Source organism: Paroedura picta, chromosome 2 (genome assembly GCF_049243985.1).
Source record: "Paroedura picta isolate Pp20150507F chromosome 2, Ppicta_v3.0, whole genome shotgun sequence".
In the NCBI taxonomy this organism is placed as follows: domain Eukaryota; kingdom Metazoa; phylum Chordata; class Lepidosauria; order Squamata; family Gekkonidae; genus Paroedura; species Paroedura picta.
In genome coordinates, this window is record NC_135370.1 from 45191084 (window position 1) to 45213385 (window position 22302).

Consider the following 22302-nt stretch of genomic DNA (forward strand, 5'->3'; position numbering starts at 1 on the left):
AATTTACCAACCCATATTTACACCCCTTTAGCCCTTGGTCCTAAAAGTGAAAAACAGATTTCCAAGGATTCCCTTGCTGCAGGGCAAGAGAGGGGTCAAATCAGGTCTGTGCCCAAAAAGGGGAATTTCAGTTCAGAAATGGATAAAAACTCAACCCTATACAAGTGCAAATGCAAGCCAAAACCCTAGATGGAAACAGTCTGTTTGGATCATGAAAAGTTATGATTGATTTAAAAAAATATATGTATGCCACAGCATCTGATTTGATGTGCAACTTGATCTCTGGACAAGAGGCAAGAATATGGAGAGAAAAAACCAAAACGGCTTCCCATTGACAAAAGTGTCAGACAAGGATGCATTTTATCTCCTTATCTCTTCAGAACATATCATAAGCTGCTCTTTCCAAGCAAAGTGTTTGCTGTAGCCTGGAGATCAGCTGTAATTGTGGCAGAACTCCAGGTCCCACCTTGACATTGGCAATCTGATAGTGGAGGCCTGCTTCATGCACTGCCACTTGTAGAGGTGAGTGGGGTGACTGGGCTTTTCAGTAGTAGCATGTGAACTGTGGAATCCCTTCCCCATTGGGTAGGCCTGCCACCTCTCTAAAGTACAAAGCTCCTTCACCAGGAAAAAAAGGGAGCTTGGAAATCCGGCCTCAGTTGTAAAAATTAAATTTTGGGCCAAGTTCACGATTTAAACCAATATCCATGTTGAATATGAAAATAAATCTGTGTGAGAGCCTTTAGGCCTCGCAGAATCCCAGGCAGAGTAAGCGGGGAATTTTTATTTTGAGACAAGGTTACTGCATCTGTTAAGATCAGTTTGTTTTTCATGTATTTTCCCTTTTAAATAATTATTGAGTTTTCTTTGAGCAACTGTTAAACACACTTACCTCCTTATATTCACAGTTAATAAACATGAAGAACATTTCTTGTATAGCTAACAGGCTTGTTTCTTTTCTTCTCAATTGGTAAATTGTATTAACAAACACAAGTTCAATTTCACATGTCTTTACTGACGTAAACTTTGTTCATACCACAAGTCTTACTGTAACGCTAACTTACTGAGACACTGACTGTCTCAAACACACAAGGACCATTTCTGCATGGAAGCATAAAACACGCACCGCCTCCTTCTTGCAAATGCACAACAGGAAACCACACATCTGCATGCTTCCTGATGGGAGACCCCTCCCACATTATCCCGCTGCTTCATCGTGGCTTTTCCCCTCCCAATGAGGTGCAAGAGAAGCCTAAAGCATGGACAACCTGTACTTCTCCCCCTGCTCCTCTGGTTGTGAATCAATGCAAGCTACCAATGCCTTCACTGTAGTTGTTTTGTCCTGTTCCCCCCTCCCTGAGTCCCAACATTATTTTTTTTTAAATGCACTTCCACGTTGCTATGGGGAAACACCCCAACAGTAAAACTTTTTTTTCTTAACTTTCACTTCTGCTCCTCTTCACTTGCAACAGGCTCATGCAACAACAATAAAACATTTCTTTAGATCCCTTTTCAGGATACTTTGTATAATGGTATCTCTTTATGTTTGGGTAGATTTGTGATAGGCTGGCCATGGTAACTGGAACTCAATGATTGTGTGTTCACAATAAAGATTTAAAACACAGAACATGGACGCCAAGCTAATAGGGAGATGGGTGCTTCATCACATGCCCCCTTCATATCCCACTACCAGAAAACACAAACAGGAATGTATTTTATAGCTGCCCGATCCCAATATTACCATGCACAATGAAGAGAATATTTTATTTGTATTGAGGGCACCTTGCTTTGTGGTCCCATAGCAATGTGGACCGTGCCATTAAAAAAAAAATTGATCTGGAAATGGAGAGGGAACGGCAGGTGCGAGGGTGGGTGAAATGCCACCGAGACTGTTGTGTATTTCTCCCTTCAGATGCGCTTGCCGCTGTTTGCGCCCTGATTTGCAGTGTGACAAGAAAGGGAAATCAGTTTTTTGCAATTTCCCTCATTGCAGAGCAAACCAGATGAAAACTTGCACCAACTCCTGCACAGCCACAGATTGCTGCTGACGTCATGTAGAAGCAACATTAAAAGCCGCAAGCAATGAGAGGCTGTGCAGGGGCAAATTCCTTACGCGGAAATGGTCAAGTACACAGAAGAAACAGAGGCAGTCAGTGATTGACTGAGAAAGATTCTGTTAACCGACACTAACTGAAAAACATGACAGAATTCTCCCAGCATGCATTGCTCCCAATGTATAGAGTGCCTGTATGCAAGATTGCAAAAAAGCCAACAGCCTCAGCCTTTAAACCAAAGTAAAAAGCATCTTGTGAATAAAACCAAATGTACACACTTAAGAGCAGAACTCCTCCTTCGGCTGTTTGTTTAAATAAGAAAGCACATCACCAGACAGCAAGTGCCTTTTAAAAGTATAACCTCTTCCTTCCTGAAACAGGGGAAAGTCAAAAAGCAAAATGTTTTCCATTTCCCAGAGACTGCAATCGGAAACTGACAAGACCTTATAAACCAGGCCTACTCCGCTGCTTGGGGGAGCTTTATAACTGATTGTTTTAAAACCAAAGTGACACCAGAAGGGGTCAAGTAAATAAATATGCATGCCTCACCAGTTCAAAATAATAAAATTCCAATGTGTGCAAGCCTGCTTGTTGAACATATGTTTGAGGCACGGCTAAGCCATCTGGCTCAATGTCAAGCATTTACACCAACTGCAGTCTTACACTACCTGACAGCAGAAAAGCTTTATTCCCTTGGTGTTTGGGCACAAATGGAGAAATATTATTGAAATGATTATCTGCATCAAGACTCAGATTTGGTTTGACATTTAGCTGGCTCTGTTTAATCCAAAGGGTTGTCTGAATGAATAAAGAGAAGGGTTCCTCCAGAAGACGCTGTGAGCAGCGGGGGTTTGCTGGTGGGAAGAGAGAGAGCAAATGATTAATGAGAGTAAAGGACTGGGTGGACCCTACCCACCTCTACCCAGACCTTGGTGCCAAGAACTGCATATAAAATGAGGACATTTTTTCCCCCCTGTGCCTTGTCAGGAAGAGACTTAGCCACCTCCGGGGCCTAGTTTATTGGGCCTTGGGGGAACAAAGGGAAAGGATGCATCACATTCTTTAATATTCCCTAAGAGCCTTTGGCATAGGAATGGCTGGCTATCTCTTTAGTGTGCTCAAGCCAGCACTGCAAAATGCTACAAGATTCTTGGAAGGGGGGTCCATAACCACCCAGGACTGCAGGCAGAACAGCACTGGAACCATTTATAAAAAAATTCTGAGGTAATGATTCCAGTGATGCCCTTTATGTCTTTGCATAAGAGGAGGACCATGGATGCACATCACTGGAAATGAATCCTTGCAATGTCAGTGCTGCCCCAAGGCTTAACAATTCATTTGTAGTCTGCTTTTCTCTCTTTTTAACCTCCCTCACAGGGCTGTTACGGTGAGGAGAAAATGGAGGAGAAGAGAATGACACGGTAAGGGGCTTTGGGACCCCATTCGGGGGAAAAGTTAACTGTAAATATCTTAAAAAATGTAATACTATTTGTTGGTTTATACCATTTACTTGAAAACAATAAAACTGTCAAAATGATATTGCCAGATGATTTAAAAAACAAAAAACAGAATGACCAGTAATTCATGACATAATTCTTGAGTAACTCATGTAACAATCATCTCTATTTTTGAAAAGTTATTTTATATGGAGTATCTAGCCCAACTTCCCTGTTCACCTCAGTAGATGTAATAAAAGACTGTGGGAACTGAGATGGAATACTCTCTCTCTTGGTATAAAGGGTGGCCTCTAATATGGAGAACTGGGTTCCACATGATGCCATCTGGGTGACCCTGGGCCAGTCACAGTTTGCTCAGAGCTCTCTCGGCCCTACCTACCTCATAGGGTGTCTTGTGGGGAGAGGAAGGGTAGACAATTGTAAGCCACTTTGAGACTCCTTTGGGTAGTAAAAAGCAGGGTACAAAAATCTTTCTCTCTCTCTGGAAGAAGATAGATTGCACATATAGTTGGAAAACATGAAGACCTGTATCCATATATGGGTGTTACCTACTATTTCATTAACCTTCTGGACTGTCTTGTCCACATAGAAAACTCCAGTTGCTGCACCCTTATTGCAATGTTTCCAGCAATGTACGGATACAGTTCTGAGAAGGAACATCATTGTGCTGAACAAGCTTTATTGACAGAAAATGACAACACAGAACAGTTTTCATGCTAAGTGAAGAGGAAATGACAACATTTGACCCCCCATAAAATAGTAAAATCACTTTGGGACAATATTTATAAACCAAATCGCTTCGATTTACATTGTTATGGCATGACAGCATCAAGTCAAGTCATACTTGCTCTTCTATGTTGTAAAGGTGGAATTTTTAAAAATACAATCTTGATTTGGATTTGAAATTAACTGCAAGATTTGGATTTAATATGAATGTTAGACATGATTTTCTCCTCTCTCTGCTTTTAATGAACTTTTAAATTGAGAATTAAATGAGTTCTAATGAACACAAATGGTAGCCTAATTGATTTTCTGCCATGGCCAAGTGAATGATCAGTATACATCTGGAATTTTAATATAGAATTATCTCATGTCCAACATTTTACATGTAAAAAAACAATTATTTGCCTTTTGATGGCAAGCATTGGGCAACTTATTTTTTTCCTATAGACATTCTGATTTTAAAACTCTTTTGTGTCTTTCATTCCTTTAACACCTGTAGCGTTGACCCTATGCAACTTGATCAATATAGACAAATTGAAGTTTGCAATAGCAAACTGAATTAATAACTAAAAACTATAACTGAATTAACAGCTTAAACCACAATTAGTAATATGCATACACTAAACTGTACCTTATGTAAAAACACCACAAAAATTAGATAATTATAATGCTCCTATTTATAACTACACACCGGATTCCTCTTTTAGATGAGGTGTTTTAACTGAATCTCTTGGAAATTATATTCTTTTATCATGTTAAGAACAATGAACCAATGAGAAAATATATTATGACATAGTTAAACACAAGGCTATAATTTCTAAACTGCATAAATTACATGTTTTTCCCTATTATGATCCAGACAGACAAAATGAACATTTTTTGAAAGAAAATGACCAACGCATGATTAATTGCAAGCTCGCAGATTTTGCAGCTTCAAGAGTAAATCATCTGCTAAGAAGTGCTAACTTGCTAAAATATAAACTAATTTTAGTCTCTGGATATTAAAATATAATCCATCTTCTTCCTCCATTGGGAAAGCTAATTAGAAATTGTGACTGGCATAAGGAGAAGGAGCTGAGAACACTGGGATTAAGTTCACTCGCATAAAATCTGAATTCGAGGGAAAAAGGCCAGTTCTTTTCTCATTTTGCTCTGTTGTGGGGGGGGAGGGGAGACTTCTACTAATTATGGTGCCTCAAATGTGCAAGCAACAAATGAAAAATCATAATCTGAAAAGAAAGTACATGCGTTAGTTGATATGGCTTGTTCCATCAATACGGAAAAAAACCCTAGTGGTTTAAGGTCATGAGGGTATAGCCAACCATGGATTTTGTGAAGAAGATCTTTTCCACTTTCTCCTCCATTTAACTCTCCTACATTTTTTCCTGTCAGGAACATTGGGGCCAAATGGGGGCAGCAGTGGCAGGGGCAGGATCAGTAAAAACAGCTGTCCTCTTATCCAAAGGCTTAAGTGCTATTAAGACTCCACAATTGGCCCTGAGCTGGCTCTCTTTGTAGGCCAGCTCCAGGCAACTTGAGTTCTCCTGGCTCAGCTTGCCCAGTGCTCCAATAATGCCTCAATGCCACTTCAGCTCTTTCAAGTGCAGCCCCATCCCTGTCACGTCAGTTCACTTCACTGGCAACACTTTCCAGAGGATATTCCACCAGTAGGAAAAAGGCAGTCTGGTTTCATCAGTAGTTGCAAGTCAAATCCCTCAGACTGCCTTTTTCCTATTGATCAAATATCCCCCACTCAGGGCCAATCACCGCCTGTTTTAAGAAACAAATTGTTGGGTAGTATGCCTGGGGTTTTCTTATATAGTCCTATATTATATAGTATTATATATGTTGTGACTATTTTAAAACAAACCCTATAAACCGTGTAATAAGAATGTAATCATATAATGTAATATAAGTGAGGTAAGATACCTGTTCTTTGTTCTTTATTTGGAGACTGGGGTTGTTTTTTCCCTTCTTTTTCTTTTGTTTTTCAAATCTGTGCTAAAATAATAAAAATCCATTAATCAAAAACCAACCCTATAGCCTAAAATTATTATTGATGATAATGGTAGTTGCAAATATCTAATTGAGCCAAATTCAGAAGCGGATTTGATTTCAAAATGGCCATTGATTTCAATGGAATTCATCTTGGAGGAATATAGGAAAAAGCTGTTCTTCCTTTCAGAGAGACAGAGAAAATGAAAATCTGTCTTTTATCATGAAGCAGGATTTTATTCTCTAACTAGAAAGTAGAGTTGATGAACTTGTTTCTTGAGTGCAGAGACTGATGAACAGATGTAGAAAAGTTCAAAGCGAACGTTAATTCCCCCTCCTGAGTTCTACTCATAAGTAAATGCATTCAAGAATCATACTGCACCTAACCAGAATTATACACCTTTAAAGTCTATTAAAATCAATGGACTTTAAAAGTTGTAACTCTCCTATGGATTACACTGTAGGGGCATTTGGGTCAATATATTCCTAGGATAACTGCTGAAATGAACTGATGGATGAAAGTTTCAGTTTTGCCCCAAACTGCCTTTATGAAGAAGAAAGTCTCCCCACAATGAATTTTTTTGAAAAGCAAGAAAAGCCTTTCAATTAACTGATTTCATCAGATGAACAAAATTATCTAGTTTTTAAAAAGAGGCCCCTTAAGGAACCCTAAATACATGAACACTAATATGTGCCTTTGAAGTGCGCTTTGTCATTTTTTTCTTGATGAATGGGCTTCACCCAACTTGCCCTAGGCAAGCCAAGAGGTATAGCACGCAAGTAGGAGTGTCAGTAACATTATGGTTTTGAATTCTTGATAGGAGCTGGATGGCAATGGGTGTAAAACGAACGCAGAATTTAGTCAAATACATTTAAATGCATTACAAATAACCACACCCAGATATGTGCACACACATACACACGGAGTAGTTATTTATATTTCATGCAATCCTCATTAAATTAGAATGTGGAGGTGAAAATGGGTGCTTTGTCTCTTCCATTTCTCTCCCTTGAAGACCAATGTTTGTGGCATAAAATATCAGGTTAAGGTTCATAGTTGTGGAGTTGTGTGGAAGGAAAGGATGCATCCTCCTCAATCTTAATCACTACCTTCAGAGACTTTTTCAATGGGTGTTAGAAACTGCTGGTCTTTGGGCGGTGCTAATAACTCTTTGTCCTCTGGAACAGATCAGGGGAAGGAGACTCTACCATTTCCGCACTGAAGGCTCCACACTGGGCTGCAGGCTGGAGTTTGAGTCGGGGCAGGTTGCCCTGCCTCTTCCTGCTCCCACACGGGGGAGCATTTGGCCCAGTGCATCTCATCTGCTCCAGATTTGTGCTCCCACATGGGAGCCGGGGCAGCAAAGTTCTAGTGCGGTGCCTGGTGATGACCTGCTAGGGGAAGGCTTCTGCAAGCTGACAGGATGGGGTTGGTGCCTGGGGAAGGGGAATGTGATATGCAAGGTATCGAAGAACATCTTCCCCTTTGCACCCACTTTTACCCTCATGGCACAGAGGGACTGGTTCACAATCAGGAGGGGTAGGAGGTATAAATGTGGGAACCCACTAGCTAAACCCCACTGCTTGGCATGAGTAGAGAGACAAAGTGGCTCAGGGTCCTGAGTTTACCTAACACCAAGGCCACAGCAGGGGAGATGAGCCATTATTTTAGAATCATAGAGCTGGAAGGGGCCAGACAGGCCATCAAGTCCATCCCCCTGCTCAATGCCAGATCAGCCTAAAGCATCCATGATATATGTCCAGCCGCTATATGAAGACTGCCAGTGAGGGGGAGCTCACAACCTCCTTAGGCAGCCGATTCCGCTGCTGAACTACTCTAACTGTGAATATTTTCCCACTTGATATCTAGAGCCATGATTTAAATGTAGCCAAGTCTTACCTTTTGTAAATGCTATTCATTCAATGTTCCGCATTACGTCATAAACAAACCACAAAACTCCCGCCGAACTCCAGCAACAATCGGAATTTTATAGTGCTTATGGGGAAATCCAGAAAAGGGGATTCCCCCTGAAAAAAACCGCTAAACTTCTGAGCACAAGTCGCAACACATCAGCGAAAGACATGTGCGTTCTCAAAATAGCGGTAGAAAGAATGTCCCTCCCTTCCTCTTGTCCCTGAGCTTCCAGAGACGCAATCGCCATTTTTTTCCTCTTAAACCGGTGAAAGCAACAAATAAGCGAGGCTTCTCCGGCTGAAGTCCCTCCACAGAAGTGCTTAACAGAAAAACAAAGCCCCCTTCTGCAATTGTCTTTAAAGTTTCGGAGCACAATACAGCCCCCCTTTTCAACACTGCCCGTAATTTTGGCCACAAATTGCGCCCATGGGGGGGGGGTTACTTGAAGAGCATGGAAACGATTAAGCGCCTGCTCCTATGCCAGCAAAAAAGGTCTTTCTGAGACAATGACTGAACAAATATTCGTTGTGACTGGTGTGTTTGGGTTTTTTAAAAACAGTTTTTAAAGGGAAAGGGGCTTTTTGGGAGCACAAACACAACAGTTCATTGGCTGTTCTGTTTGATTGACAGCCAGGGGCGGGAAGAAGCACCAAAAAATATCGCTTCCTTTGTTGCAATTCTAGCGAGACTGGAAACCTGTGGGGAATGAATAGACCGCTACTGGGACTTCAATAATCCACTAGAATTTAAGTTATATGGAATGACGAAATTCCACTATTAAATATAATGTTTCTACGTACTGCAAACATTTTGCAACATTGGTCATTGTGCGGAATGGCCCAAAGTCTTTCTAAGCAGCAACAATGAGGGAATAATGGCTGTAGAGCCATTGTTTCCAACCCACCTTAAGACAATGGTTGTGATCCACTTTCAGACCTTGATTCACCAGTTTAAAACCAAAACGTCAAGGGTCTGTAGCGAAGGAAAATGGGGGGGAATGAAGAATAAAGATGGAAATGTAGTGATTTGTCATACTAGCCTGAGGCAAGTCTATTTCTAGACAGCCCAAAAGCCAGAGATTAAAATATGTGAAGAAAGCATATTAGAATCAGCATTATATCCAGATTTCCTTGCCTTTTTTTTTTACTTTAGAATTCTCTCTGAAACTGCTGTGGTTCATGCAGGTGATCCAGGAAGTAATTCTTAATCCTGTGCAACAGCTTTCTCGATGCCTGAGCATTTTACAACCTGCCAGATATTAAATTCATTATATTGGAAAGCTGCATGGCACATCCATTCTGAGAAGAACTTGGTCTTGCCCGTGGGCTGCAGGTGTATACACGGAATCCTTTCCATAACTCAGTGCTTTTCTCAGTATACTTAATAAATTCAGAACATGGAGATCTAAACCACAGGGAACAAGTCTTGGCTGGAAGTCATGTAGACTTAGGAATGGTCAGTTTTCCTTCTGTTAAAACTCTGGCCTATTGAAAATCAGAAAGGTCACCAAGAAGGTAGCTATCCTCCAATTGTGCTCTAACCCCTGAACTCCCTTCTTATTAGAATCATAGAGTTGGAAGGGACCTCCAAGGTCATCTAGTCCAACACAATGTAGGACACTCACAACCCTATTGCTCATCCACTGTAACCTGCCACCCCCTTGAGCCTTCACAGAATCAGCTTCTCCGTCACAGATTTGGAAAAGACCTCCAAGATAATCTAGTCCAACCCCCTACACGATGCAGGAACTCACAATTACCTGCTCATCCACAATGACCCCAGATTCATGCTCAAATGATCCGTCCACAAAAAATCTCCATAATCTAGCCTGGCCTGGAGGAAATTCACCTACTATCCCACAGCAATTCCCATGGTATGCGAGGAAAGGCTACAAGAGACATACACTGGCACATCTCTTCCTGCCCACGCACTCACAATCTGTCTAAATTCATAAAATCAGCATTTTTGTCAGATGACCATCTAACCTCTGCTTTAAAACTTCCAAAAAAGGAGAACCCACCAACTCCCAAGGAAGCCTGTTCCAGGAACCTCTCTAACTGTCAGGAAACTTTTGACAGAATCTGAGAAATGCATCAATAGCAGGGGGAGCAGTAAATGGCCCTACCTGTCTCTAACCCATGTACAATTAATAAATGACAAGTAACGACCCCAAATCGACATGCACATATGAAGAGTGGACCTGGACTCTAGATGAACATTCCTTTACACAATCAGGTATTTGCAAATATCTCTCTCTCTTGCAAAACTGGAGTGATTTTGTTTTGTGTTGTGTTGTTTTACAAATGCCAGAACCCACATTAATAAATTATGTGCAACAACCCAAACCTTTGTAACAAACATAGTTCAGTAATACTAATAAGCCCAATTTTGTAATTTTGTTCTTGGCAATTTGGAGCACTTTGAAAAGTCTCCTATTAACACTTATTTTGAAGTACAAATGCTTTATTGTTTCTATCACCTGAGATATAAGAAGATCTCTAACTAGTACACAAGGCCACTCAAAGGGTTTTTGAACCCAGGGTAGGTACAGTGTGGGGCCCCATCACTCCCCCTACAAGGACCCCATGAATATAAATGGGGAAGTACTGCAAGCAACAATTCTTGTATGCCGCTCCTCTTGCATGCAGGGACAAATGATCTTTCAATATGCCATTTCCCTTTCAACATTAAACTAACAAGGGTTCTGGTGAGAAATTTGGCAGAATCAGAACAGGACCCAACACCATGAACAGGAGCAGCAACACGATGACTCCTTGCTTTGTGATGGACCTGGGTAAATTTGGCTTCCCCATTAGGCAGCTATACCAGCACATCTAAAGTAATTCTATGACAGACAGGTTTGGATCCATTGGGTTGGATCTACCAATCTGCTCACACAGGGATTACACAAATTCACTGCTTTCCTTTCCCTTCAGCAACTATATCTGACGTTGAGGGAGTTGATTCCCATGGTCACAGGACCCGCATGAAATAATAGCCATGTAGATCTGCACATTGCAGTGTGTAGAGGGAAAGGGGCTAAATCACTCTTCTACCAGCTACCTACCGCCCATCAACACATGTTACTGATATTCCATGTTGGTCTGCAGCACCAGAATGGCTGCTCTGGTGAGCCAAAAGTGGGGAAGATCTGCATCCATCAACCCCTTCTGCTGACAGGTCACTAGATTCAACCCATTTTATCTGGGCAAACCCACTGTATGGAGAAAGCAATTTTGGATTAATGTCATATTTCAGTATGAAGAAGAAGAAGAAGAAGCATTGAGGCATTGTGCATAGCTCCTGAAAATGAAGCAGAGAAATCTACCTTTTACAAAGGTGGGTCAGCTACAGAGTTCTCCATGTGCTTGGGCTCAACTTTTAGACTTACTGAAAAGGCAGGCTACTTTTATTTTGTGATTCCCCCCCCCCCCATCTCTATTGTGTCCATCTGCTCCCACTCTCATCAGTAGGATAGCAAGACTGTGGCCTGGCTGGTTGAGGGGATAAATTGATTTATTAGTTGCCGCCATCTTTTAGTTTTATTAATTGTAACAATGTAATTGGGGTATTTAAGGGGTTTCATTGTATTATTACTTTTTTATTGTGTAAACCGCCATGAGCCCAAAAGGGAACGGCGATATATAAATTCAAGTCATAAATATAATAAAAAATAAATAAAATTTGGGGACAAAAGAATAAACCAGCATAAACATGAAGTCTGTTAAGTCTGTTTTGTTAAAACTTTGCTTTAAACAAAGCTTCAAATTCCAATAGAAAAATAAAAGTTTCATTTTCAAGTATCAGTCACTGATATGGCTCCTGATACAGCTCAATAAGGATTTACACATAAATCACCTTTGTCAAACACTAACACAGTCCCTTACATACAGATTTAATTGTATACCCAACAATGCCATTTCTGGTGGGAAGCTTGCTAAAACTGACATCAGGAGAAAATTGCTTTTATTCTACCTTATTATCACATTGAGGAGGTGAGGTGGTGGAGAAACTAGAAAATCAGACATAATCCTTCACCCCCAAATATTCAGAACTAGCATGGATGCTGAAGTTAGAACAAACAAAAGCCAATCTTTTAGGGAGAGAACCAAGAGATTACCCACAGCACATTTCAGCCTTCTAGACAATTAATCCAGAGTACTAACAAAGGAGATAATGAACCTCACAAATTTCAATTTAAAATCTGTATTTCATTGAGATATAGATACACAGGCACAGATTCATTCATGTTGCAAAGACAGCCTTTGACAGAACGTGTTTCCTTGTGCCGAGAACATAATGGGAATAAACATAGACCCATACAGAACAAACATATACGCATACAGATGCTACTTACAATGGGCCTAGCCAGGCCAGGCCTACCTAGTTATTTTAATGGATGGGCTCAGCCGACCCAGTTATCATTATCATTATCTTGGAGTATCATTTAACCTTTCACTTGTATTAGATTAATATCAAGAATGTCAATATTAAGAAAATTTAATTTCAGGGTTTAAAAAAATTAATCAAACCATATATATACCATTAAATAGACAACAGAGTTATTGGTTCTGCACATATTTCGAGTTCTTGTTGTATGCTTGTGGCACATTATGGTAGCCTGGGTAAATGGTAAGATACAGTGGTAGTTTTATGTTCTCCATGATGGGGCCTTCTTCTTAAACAACAAACAAAATCCCACCCCAGCCAGTTCCCCAGATGCAAACAGCATGCCCTCTAGTGGTGCTTCATCTTGGCCTACTGCAAAAATTCAGGGGCTTTTCGCACGCCTTCAAAATCGCACAATGGTTGCCAATTGAAAACGCTACTGATTTGCCGTTATGCACAACGTCGTTGACAATCTGCCACACACCTGAAACCGATCTGCAAAAAGCGCTTCCTTGTAGCGCTTTCAGGGAAATCCCCAAAAGTGGATTCACCCTCCGGAAAGCGATACACTCCTGCAACCAATCTGCAACACTAGCGAAAAAGACCTGTGCGTTAACATTGTTGCGGTTTCTACAAAGTCCCTCCCCCTGGCTCTCTCCTCTGATCTTCCGGCGAAGCGATCGCCATTTTTTTTTTCTCTGAGCGAGCGGGGATAAACACACCAGCGAGCCTCTTTCTGTTTAGAGGCTTCCCCGGCTTCAGTCCCTCCACAGAGTCACTAAGCACAAACAACAGAAAAGCCCGTTTGCTGATGTATTTTCCCTTTATTTTTTACACATTCATTCAGCCGAAAATCGGGCCCGTGAGAGGAGGGGGATTTTTTTTTTCACTCGGAGGGAGCGTGGCAATGATCAAACGACAGCTCAAACACACCAGGCAGCTGGATGGGTCTCTCCGTTGCAACGAATCAACACAGATTTGTTGCAATGGGTCTGTTTTTTTTTTTTTAACTTTCTTAAAGGGAAAGGGGCTGTTTGGGAGCATGCTAACGGCTGCCCATTGGCTGCTTGACGGCCAGGGGCGGGACGAGCTTGGCAATAGCGCTTCCTTTCTAGCGATTTTTGCCGAGACCGGAAGCTGTGGGAAACGCTACAAAACGCAACTGGATTCCACTACAAAGGCAGGTATGCATAACGATGAATTCCACTATTTTAAATGGCGATTTTTCATTCAGCAACAAATTTGCTACAAAGATCCCGGTGCGGAAAGCCCCTCAGATTTTCCAGTCTCTCTCTCTCTCTTGCTGCTCCTTTCCTTCATGCATTCACTCCTTTGGCTGCATCTACAATCTACTCGTTGCTCCTCTCTACGCCTGATAATATTTCTCAGCTAGCAGCCTCCAATATCTCTTGCCGTTGCTTAATACTCAAACCAGACCCACCACAGTGACTGACTAGCAGTGCAATGGGATTTGGAGTTAACAGCCTTATAAATCTTAGAAGGGTGGGATGCTCTTTACAATTGCATTGGTGGTCCTCTCAGCCAAGATCTTCATATCTACATTAAATCTGGTGGCTCCTAAACCCTTGTTTCTTCATGCCACATTTATTTCCCTCCGCTGACTTAGCTGTCCATCTTGTGACCACTTCCCAGCTGAAACGCACAACCGTAAAACAACTATGGCAGAATAGAGGATGTTTTCTAGTCTCCCTTATTTTTCCTGAGAAGCCACGAGGGGGGCTTAATGCACACTGCAAGTTGATTGCCTGCAAGTAAATTGACATTTCCACCTATTTGTTTTTCGGTTCTGCTCTTCAGCCAACGCTAGGTAAGAAGGGCCGCAGTTCAGTCACACGAAACGGCTCCTTGTAATGCCTGAAGGAGGAGGCAGTCTCAGATGGAAAGTTCCTGGAGAAAATGAACGTGGCTATAAAAAACACAGTATTCATATGAGAAAGGACTGGGAAAGGCATGTGGATTACTTTAATGCAAGTGATTTTGCAGATTATAACTGAGTAGCTAATTGGGAAAGGATGATAACTGTTTATGAGAGGGGCGGATTAAGTAATTACACCAAGCTGTTTAAGAATCATTATATTAAAAAAAAAAACCCCGAAAACCTCCTTGACGAATATATATGAGGAGCCAAACATTGGTTCTACTCTCTATAACCGATCTCTAAATATAGAAAATAGAAGGAACTCATTTTAAAGACAGGTTGAATGTGGGCTAAAAATATGTGGATATGATCTCCCTTTGAGTTTCTTTCACGCGAAATAGCAGCTTAGCTTACATTTATAGCACCATCTAAGATCATTTTCTAGAATAGTACAAACTAGAAATCTAAAAATACCTACTTCTAGGAGGACTCTAGTGAAGAAGGAGGAGGAGGTGGATGAGTTGGTTCTTATATGCCTCTTTTCTCTACCCGAAGGAGTCTCAAGGTGGCTTAGATTCGTCTTCCCTTTCCTCTCCCCACAAGAGACACCCTGTGAGGTAGGTGAGGCTGAGAGAGCCCTGATATTACTGCTCAGGCAGAACAGCTGTATCAGTACTGTGGCGACCCCAAGTTCACTCAGCTGGTTGCATGTGGGGGAGTGCGGAGTCTGAAAGTGGCTTATATTTGCCTTCCCTTTTCTCTCCCCACAACAGACACGCTGTGAGGTAGGTGAGGCCAAGAGAGCCTTGATATTACTGCCTGGTCAGAACAGCTTTATCAGTGGTGTGCCGAGCCCAAGGTCACCCAGCTGGTTGCAAGAGGGCAAGCGTGGAATCAAACCCGGCTCTCCAGATGAGAAGTCCATACTCCTAACCACTACGCCAAGCTGGCACTACTTCCATCTATGAGAGTGGTACGGGAGCCAATGAGATGGTTACAGACCCTTGGTAAGCATTCAGAAGTTTCGATCCACTGTGATCTGTGCAAAAAGCTCTGGTTTTCCTACCAGCCATAAGTAACACATCCCGGTGTGATAGAAACCTTGATTTCTCTGCCTTTTCTCTACCTCCCAGCATGGGGAACATCCTCCTACACAGCCATCTGTGTAGGCTGGTGGTCACAAGCTACAGTGCTAATCAATAGACTTTAGTTTATTGATTCAAATGTTATAACACATCACAATCAATACCAAGTGTGTATCCAGGGTCAGAGACTCACTTGCCTCCATGAAGGAGGAGGAGGTTATATGGTATGACCATTTGTCCACTTTTTCACATTGGCCATACCTCTTTGTACTTTGGAGGGCTGGAAAGAAAACTGGCAGCAATCTTCTAGGGCTCTCAGAACCTCAGGAGAAAGAACCACTGTTGTCTGAGTCAGATAAGTTTTAGAGGTTCCTTATGCAGATTGATAATCTTGCTCTGTCTCCAGTTATTTCAGGTTCAAATGGATTGTTTAGTGTGGTGTATTATTGGAAGCTTGTGTAAGTATTAAGATGGACTCCAGGGAATGGTAGAGGACAGGAAGGCCTGGAGGATCATGATGGTCCAGGGGGTCGTGACGGGTCAGACATGACTTCACACCTAACAACAACAAAGCATTACGATAATTCAGTTTAATACTTACTGAAGGGAAAGTAATATTCTACTGAGATACACAGCCACCACTTACCAGGGCTGAAGATTGTAGCTGCATGAGGACACTGGGCCAGAAGACATCTGTGGGCAGCGAGTAATAGCCAGTGGTTTCCCCAACAAACTACTGAGCATCTGCTTCCAATTGGCTGGAGGGCTAGGGGTGGGTCAAGAGGCTGGGTATCCCTTTAAATGGGGCCCTCGGCCTCTTTCCTCCTCCTGTGGCCTTTTAGCATCTCACCCATCCCACCCTTTTAGGAGGCTTTGGGTGTCAGTATTCTCTCCCTATCAGGAGACACTGTTTGTTATAACTTCATTCGTCACAGCTAGTGGTTGTTAGGCATGAAGTGGATCCATATGGCGGGGGGGGGGGGAGTCCAAACTTGCTGACTGGACTTCCCAATATTAGGGAGCCTCCATAAGAGGCTGTGTGGATGTTGAGATCCAGCACCATCCCCAGAGGGGAAGATGGCTGCCTATCTTGCATTTCTGGGGAATGGGGAGGACCTAGGAGAGACTGATATTTCCCCACTTACCTGCCACTTCCCACATGCTCAGCAAGCAATTAATCCCCAGATTAATACACACTACCATCATGAGGACAGTGGCCCTGGGATGAGTGGAAATTTTCCCACCAACAATATTTATGCACACTTTTGCCACTTCAGCAAGGGAAACTTCTGAGACATTCTCTCCCCATTAGCTGAGTTGTGGCTACAGTGAGGGAAGCTAAACTTTCTCAAAAATGGGAACTTTCACAAGACCAAGTGTTGTGGCTTCAGTACATTCTTCAAAGGACCAGGAGAATCAATGATGATGATCTGACCAATTAATTCAGTTGGTGTAGGAGGAAGACCTACTGTAAAATTGCCTTTTCTTTTTACCATGGGAAATGGCTGAGCAATGGGAAAAGAATAAAAATAAAGGTGATGCACGGAGAGCATCCCCCCCCCCCCTGAGACACCCTTGAAAAGTACACTAGTGTTGGACACAAACTGCATTTTTCTGGTTCGGTTTGTGGCTCGTGGATGAAACATAAACTGAACCACAAACTCATGTAAACTGGAAGATTGGTTCATGAACCAACCCAATTCGTATCAGTGTGTGAGCCATTCAAAGTTTAAACTACTGCAGGGAGCAGAAAGCAAGGGTTTCCAAACAACTGAATAGTTTGATTTAAATAGCTCTGAGCCATTTAAACCCTTCTTTCTGCTCCCCACAACTCTCAATGAAAAACAGCTGTTTCACTTATATGGATTGGAGTCATTATACCCTGCTTTCTGCTCCCTGTGAAAAGCTGTGGGGAGCAGAAAGTGGGGGTTCCCAAACAGCTGGCTCAGAGTAATTTAAACCAAACAATTGAGGGTTGGGGAGCTCCCTTCAGCTCAATGGTTTCTCATGAAGAGCCACAAACATCCACAAATTGCACCAAAATTATGGGTGAACTATTTTAAATAAAAATGGCATTGAAACGGCAATCAATCAGCTCAGTAAATACAATGAACCAAATATGTTTAAGGAACATTTCTCAAAAATTTCAGCTCCACTCTGAATGTATCTCGCCCCCCCCCCGACACACACACAAACCCAAAATGTTCCCTTAAAAACATTCAGCTGAACCCCATTGAAATTATTCATAACTAATATTCCGGCCTGTCAAAATATATGTGAATAAACCACACAAATGCTGGCAAACAATAATCAAGTATACCAAATACTGCCTCCTACAGTAAGCCCCTCTAGAAACCTAAGGACGTGTATCTTAAATAATTAGATTTTGTTCAGTAATCAAATGCAATCAAATGGATTCTCGGCAAACTACTTTTATTTCCACAATGAGAAATGTGTGTCATATTTCTCTGCGCATTTGCATATTTTTCCATAAACCTAAAACCAATCAATGTTGAAGAGTTATGATAATATAAAGAATCTGAGGCAATTACATGTCTTTTAAACGGGGATTCCAAATGCAGCTCACTGACAGGATTCACGTAGTAAAATAGGCAGGGTTTTTTTTTTAACCCTTTCAGCAAGATTGCAATTAGCCTCTCCTTCAGTGCGCTCTGAGAAATGTTGTGGGGCTGGAGAAAGCCATAGCCAGTGAATAGCCCTTCAGCTATCCGTCCTTTTTGATTACTAATTCCCCAGGAGGGGTTCCAGGCCAAAGTTGTTGGTGTTATTATAGTGCTGTTCAAATGCCAAACAAAACTTTGTTTTATTTGTCAAAAAAAAAAACACCCCCGCTTAATAAAGAGAAGAAGACCTGGTGTTTTGCACCCCATTTTCTCTACCCGAAGGAGGCTCAAAGCAGCTTACTCTCACCTACCCTTCCTCTCCCCACGACAGACACCCAATGAGATAGGTGAGGATGAGAGAGCTCTGAGAGAACTGTGTCTATCCCAAAGACACCCAAGCTGACTGCATGTGAAGGAGTGGGGGATCAAACCCAGTTCTCCAGATTAGAGGCTGCTGCTTTTAACCACTTCACCAAGGTGGCTCTCACTAACCCAAGCTGGCTGTATTTTAAAAGGCTGTATTTTAATCTTGCTCCCCATAGTTTGTCATCGTGATGACAGGAAGGCTTGTGTGCATTGTGTAAAGCTTTGTTTCCCTTTAATGTAGCATCCCAGTTTGAGTAAAAACAAACATAGCAGTTTTAAGAACAGGGGAGGAAATTAGTGCTGCAGTTTCCTCTGAGGGATGTCACCTACATGCATCAACATGTCACCTTATCACTGGAGCAATTATGCAACTGATTAAAAAAACCACCTGTCCTGGATCTAGAGGAAAATTTCCACTCGCACTAGAGTTCTTGTTCAAGCAGAAACAAGAGGGTGAAAGCGGTGGCAGCCGTTTGCACAGAGGCGAATGTATCGCACCCCCACTTCTGTTTCCACAGCCTATATATTATAGCTAATTCTTTTACAACATGGGGGGTGGGGGAGACAGACTGATGTATGCATTCAGGGAAAACCATCCGTAAAGGTTGGATCACACTGCAAGTGAAAGACCTGCTATCACCAGAGTTCAAATGTGAAATGGTCACCTGGATATTAGGACAAATGAATCACCCAGACATCACAGGTAACTTCCCATGAACCTGAAAACACGAGATTGGATTTCCTGTGGTTTCTCGGCCCCATTCCATTCCATTCCTTGAAAAGTGTACAGTTTGAAAACAGCCGATAAGCCATTCACATTCAAATTTCTGCCACTGTTAACATGTACCACCATATATTCTGTTTATCTCTCACAAACTACATCCAATCCTTCTAAGTATGGCTTTGGAGATTACACGGAAGCGGCCATTACAACTGCTTGAACTAGGTCCAAGAGATGAATGCGTACTTGCGAATCAGCGCCGAATTCTATTTGCTCCTGCAAGCCGTCGGCTCCGTATTGAAGTAGCTTTGGTGCTATCCTGACATCAAAGGACCTAACTAGTGACTTGTGGAATCAGGATTGCCTGGGTACCATGAGGTACAAGCGGCACATAATAATTCCAAGTATATGTTGAGCGCATTAGACATGCAGCTTTAAATTACCTCCATGCCAACGCTGCACTCCTTCCGCACTGCAATTTGTAAAGAAAATGCACCTGTCCAGCTGGCGACGATTAACAAATGGTTTATAGTTTCTTCAGTAGAATTGTGTGTGCATAACACATCACATTTGAAAGGCCCCCAAATACACGAGGAATGTGCTCATTCAAGAAAAAACAGGTGGAGAAAGAAGATAGCTACTGTATGCCTGATGGTGAGGAGAGCTTGTTTGTTCAGAATATATTGAAGATTCAGTTCAGGAAGAAGTCATCCTTGTGAAAATATTATGCCTGTAATATTGCCAAGGTCAGTGTCTAAAGGCATTCGGGACTGTGTAAGAGCTGCTATGTTAAATATGTGCAAGAAATATGTACCTTGGATAACCAAACCTCATCCCTAATTTTTCATTGATTAATAAATCTCACTTCTTATGTGTACAGCCATTTCCTCCTCTGATCTTTTCCTTTCAATAATCCTCATTGCTTTACTCCGTCTACAGGCTCTGGAAAACCTATCAATCACAAGGACCTCAGAGAAGCATCAATGGCTGGCCTCCTCCTCTATTTTATCTACACAAGAAACCTGTAAGGTAGGTTATGCTGAAAGAGAGTGACTTGTCACCCCAAGGTCACCCAGAAAGCATCCCGACAGAGCATCCTAGATCCTAGTCTGATAACACAGCCACCAAAACCCATTAGAATGCTTTTAAGTGAGCAGCATCACATGAGGATACAATCCAAGCTGCCCCTGTTCTAGATTTGTTTATACTTGTTTATATAATTCTTTATTTATACTTGTTTATATAATTCTTTATATCACCAAGTACCAGCAGCAGCTATAATAACTGTGACGGCATACAGCAGCCTTCCTCAACTTCTTTACCATTGAGAAACCCCTGAAACATACTTCAGGCTTTGAGAAATCCCAGAAGTGGTGCGATCATGCACAATGTGGTTGGGTAGCATAGTTGTGTCCATGCCCACCCAGGACCTCTCCCCTTCCCACCCCCTCCAAGCCATCATTGGCCATTTGGGGAGGGTGTCAACATGACCATATATGGTCATATGACTCAATAAATGTTTAACAAATTTTAAAAATATATTTTAAAATTAGTTAACTCCCACCCATTTAGGACATCTTTCCAGGGCCATCAAGAAACCCCAAGGCTTCATGAAACCATGGCTGAGAAAGTCTGGCATAGAGGAATTAATTTATGGAGATGTCCAAAACCCTGACCTGGATCGCCCAGGCTAGTCTGAACTCATCAGATCTTTAAAGCTCAGCAGGTTCAGTCCTGCCTAAAATTTGGATGGGAGTCCTCTAATGCAGGGGTAGTCAACCTGTGGTCCTCCAGATGTTCATGGACTACAATTCCCGCTGGCAGGGGCTTATGGGAATTGTAGTCCATGGACATCTGGAGGACCACAGGTTGACTACCCCTGCTCTAATGAATGCCAGGGTTGTAGCCAAGAGGCGAGCAATGGCAAGCCACCTCTGACTGTCTCTTGCCTTGAAAAGAAAAAGACACATGATTGTTTCCGGAGGGTAGCCATATTGATCTGCCTTGGAGAAAAACAAGATTTTCATGGTAGAAGCTTTGGAGAGTCAAGGTTCCCTCTGTCAGATACATCATGAGACACAACATTGTCTCCTCACACAGAAAGAACACAATTCATCCTACTTCTGGAAGCTTTTGGGTGTCATTGCTACTCAGATGAAAAATTTGTCATAGATTTAGCTACCTATTCAGCATTTCTTATTTCATCATATACCAAAGGCTGATGGGTTGGATCTCACTTAAGATTTTCACAGGCATATTTGCACTTTTTCCACTGCAAACCTCCAACTCCCCCATTCTGTTCCTGGGGTTCCATCCCCCCCCCCCAAAAAAAAACCCCAATATTTCTGTGGGCGATATGGACTGAAGCTGGGGGGAAGCTAGAAAGTTGCTCTCCGTTGATGGAAATCTTTCAATTAGTGGTACTTTTTGAAACAGTGGTTCCAAGTCCATTTATGGAACTTACTGGTGGTACTTTTTTGTTGTTATTTGATAGATGAACAGGCTGAAACATACAAAGAAGGAGAGTGTTGCAGTGGCCTGCGGAATTACTCTGTACATTCAAGTGGGTAGCCAAATGAGCTTTCATGTGCATGCACACTTCCTTAGATACACTATGATGAACTCAGGCAAGTACAGGTAAGTAGTCCAAAGGTGCAGAGTAAGAATTGATTATGAAAAATAAATCCGCAGTCTAGATCTTTTGACTATTGATGGGAAAGTGAATACATAATATATCTATATTTGCTCTTGACAGTTCTGAATGAAACAGCTGCCCATTCTTAACTGGCTGTAGTTGGTTTCTCTTCTGAAACATTCTTTGCCCACATTCATGGTTTTCTATCCCTTTGCAAATGACTAATAGGAGGAGGTAACTTTGGAAATGACATTGCAATGTAATCATCCATAGTGCATTGTGGTTAAAATTGATTAAAATAATATTGACATTCCCCCAAGGGATTATGCAATTATAAGTCAAGTCCCAAGTGGAAAAAGGGTTTAGATAACTTGGCAGATGTCTTAATGAAAATGAAGCATTATAGTAATATATTAGTGCTATTTGTATCCTATTGACAGTGAAATTACTAAACTATAT